General features: G+C 40.9%; 1 long non-coding RNA gene across 1 annotated transcript in view; it reads left to right on the top strand.

The window, feature by feature from the left end:
• Positions 1-2,855, top strand: part of LOC120609407 (uncharacterized) — a 57,410-nt gene extending 54,555 nt beyond the window's left edge. Inside the window, exon 3 of the long non-coding RNA XR_005654765.1 lies at positions 2,832-2,855. This is a non-coding gene — a long non-coding RNA (uncharacterized LOC120609407). The remainder of the gene's footprint in view (positions 1-2,831) is intronic.
• The last annotated feature ends 348 nt before the right edge of the window (positions 2,856-3,203 follow it).

Raw genomic sequence — 3,203 nt, 5'->3', positions numbered from 1 at the left:
GTGTGTGTGTTTAATAGGCCACAGGAAAGCTTTGATGCTTTGAGCACTGGGGAGCCTGTGATCTGACCTGTGCTTTCATACATATGCCCAGCAGCAGCATGAGGAGATGACTGCATGGTCCAGGTGATAAGCCCTGAAAGTCTGACCCCGCCTGGTAGGGAAAGGTGGAGAGAGAAAGTGAAGGATGAGATGCTTCGAAGGTAGAATCTACAGGGCTTCGAGCCTGATTTCACCAACTCCTTGGAGACACGCACACACACACACATGCACACAGCAAAAGAGATCCAGCTCCACTCCACTCAGCCTCTCTGTCCCCAGTGATCACTATACTTATAGCTCCTTAGTTTTCCCATCTGTTAAGTGGGAAAAATAAAACCGGAATCTCATGGCTCCCAACGGGGTAGAGTCATATGTTACCTTAGCACCAAGAATCCTGTGGAGATGCAGACCAGTTTCATTGCTCCTGCTGATAAAGAACTGTCTTCTTACCAGAATACAGTACCAACAAACTTGCATTTTCTGAGTATCAGAAAGCGATGGTTTGGGTTTGTGCTATTCACTCACTTATGATCTGAGATTACTCTAAAAAGACTTCACAGCTTAGTCTAATTGGGTAATTGGGATGTTTCCAGATGAAATTCGACTTGTATTTTTTAAAAACGCTTTGAAGAACTGGTTGCCATGGTACTGTTCTGCTGACAAGATCCTTCACTCGCTCCTGCTAAGCAGCAATAATGGGCTTCTGTTTATTCTAAGTTTCAGGTTACCCTACCTGAATATCCTCTGCAAGAAACAAGGTATGAATATGAAGAAACTAGTGAAGTCCTTCCCTCGCTTTCCTTGATAGGGATGTGTGTCTCAGCAGACAAAGAGATTTGTCATTATAGGGTGTTGTCCTAGGAGAGGCCCAGCTGGCATAAGGGGACTTCCCAGACCATGTCTCCCCCAGGCAGCTGGGAGTTGAGGAAGAAACCACTGTACGTTTGCCACAGTATAAACCGGATGGTTGTTTCAGGATATGAGTACTAACTCTCTCACATTTGAGGGCAAATCGGTGTTTGGCAGAGAGAATTACCTTTATTTTAAGAAATAACATGGTTTTAAAAGTTAATATTTATGTTTTTATAGTATTACTGTTTTAAATTTGAGAAAGCCTTTGTTCTAAATCAATTTTTCAACCTACTAGACAATAATTCTTACCCATCATCCTTAGACTTGTATCAGAGTGTTTATTATATGAATGTGAAACATCTTCCCCAGATGCAGTATTTTTGGCTTCATTAAAAGTTTTTCTAGTTCCTCTTCAGCCATGTCAATATTTACCTTGGACAATGCTTTGGATCCTTTTGTTTATAACTCCAGAATTCTCCAAGACAAACTGATTATTCATGACTCTCTGGCCTGGGTTGCAATTTAAACATACCTTCTGTTGACGTTTTAAGAGTACGGCGACTCCCCCAGACTGTTTCCTCTACTTCTCATAGATGCATGATTTGTGACCTTCCATACTCATTTCCTGCCCTGCATTTTTTCCCTCCTTCCAGGTGTCTTCCAAGCACATCTTCCTTGTTGAGCACACTCTCAGAACATTAGGAAGCTAACTTTTTCTCCTTTTCTTTTTAAAATTCCAGGATCCTTCTGTCTGCCAAGGATGCTTTTTCAACATCATGTTGTACCTACATTCTTTGAACACTTTCATTGTCTTCCTAGAGAGCATATTCTTCCGTGTTACCCACTCCCTCTTGTTGAATTTCTGGCAGCTGATGCAGAGAACACGTGACCACTGTCTTCATTGTCTAAAGATTTTAGTTTAAACCTGCCAATGAGTAAAAGGATGCCTTAGTGGGCAAATAGACATCATAAAGCTACAGTACATTTTTCTTGAGAAGCTCACTTATATCGAGCCAGTCATCTTTCCTGCTCCAGATTTTAGGAATCTGTGCACTTTTTCAATTCTCTATACGTGCCTTTCAGATGTAGAGGATTTAACATTTACAAAGTATTTCACATACATTATTACACTTGATTCTTATAAGAACTTTGTGAGGGAGACCCAGGGGTTCAAGGGACCTGTTGATCACAAGGAGAGAGTAGGCGCAGTTTTTGCCCTCTAGAACATTTATATTAACAAATGATTTGGTTTTATATGCATCTTTCTGTTCCCTTAAAACACTGTGCTATTTCTTGATTGAGGACATTGTGTGCACTATTTCCTTTGCTTGAACTATCCAACTTCTCCCTTTGACTAGCTGAACTCCTACCCACTTTTTAAATGTCAGTTTTGATTTCGCTTCCTCTAGAAACGTTCCCTGGTCCCCCAAGTCTGGGCTAGGATTCTTCCCTTGTGCTCCCATAACATCCTTAAAAATAGCACTGGAATGATGCTCAAAAATACTTGTTAAATAAACAACCGATGCACATTGTGTCTTCTGGTTTGTGTAGCCTTGGATCTTTGAGTTCAAGAAAAAATGCCAGAGAAGACTCTAAGAGTGTCCAGAGAATTTTAAGTATTTCTGTGTTCATTTTTCATAACACCATTTGAATATTGGTAGCTGATATGATTTTCTGTTGGTTGTCCAAAACAAATCCTTTTCCCTTCACTTCGTCTTTACTTCCTCACTTTTCCTTTCAGGAACTGTCCCTTTCCCCACTTTTGATTAGTGTTTTTCAGTTGGGGCTGCCCACATCTTGGGACTAGGAGTAGACCTAATACACATATCTCGTCCCCTGGGTGCAATGACAAGTTTAAGGAGAGCGCTCAACCCGTGCTGGTAAACCTGGGACTTCTGCAGAAACTCTTAGGTAAGAGAGGGTCTCTTTTTCCTTTAAAGGTTGCAAGCAATGGATACAAGCATTCATGGAACTTCTGGTTCTTCGAGAACTTGCAGAGAGATTAATGAAGCCATCACAGAACGACCCAAACCAAGAGACGGTGGTAGAGTGAAGGCATAATGAAGATATCATTGAACACTTGGATTCAGAAGTACCTGATCCTTTGAAATTCCAAACTGAGAGATTCCCTCTTTGGTTGCAACTAGTTTGAGCTGCATTGTGGTCAGTCATCAATAACTGATAGAGTTCTGCTTAATTCGATGGAAAACAAAGTACCATGTTATTTTTATTACTGACACTAACGCTTTTCGTTCCTTTGTGGATTTGCCTTATGCTTTCACTTCTTCATATGTTTTGCGTCCACGTAATTT

The sequence above is a fragment of the Pteropus medius genome, unplaced genomic scaffold (assembly GCF_902729225.1).
Source record: "Pteropus medius unplaced genomic scaffold, Ma_sr-lr_union100, whole genome shotgun sequence".
NCBI lineage: Eukaryota > Metazoa > Chordata > Mammalia > Chiroptera > Pteropodidae > Pteropus > Pteropus medius.
Note: the sequence above shows the minus strand (reverse complement) of the source record. Positions and strands in the feature narration are given on the sequence as shown.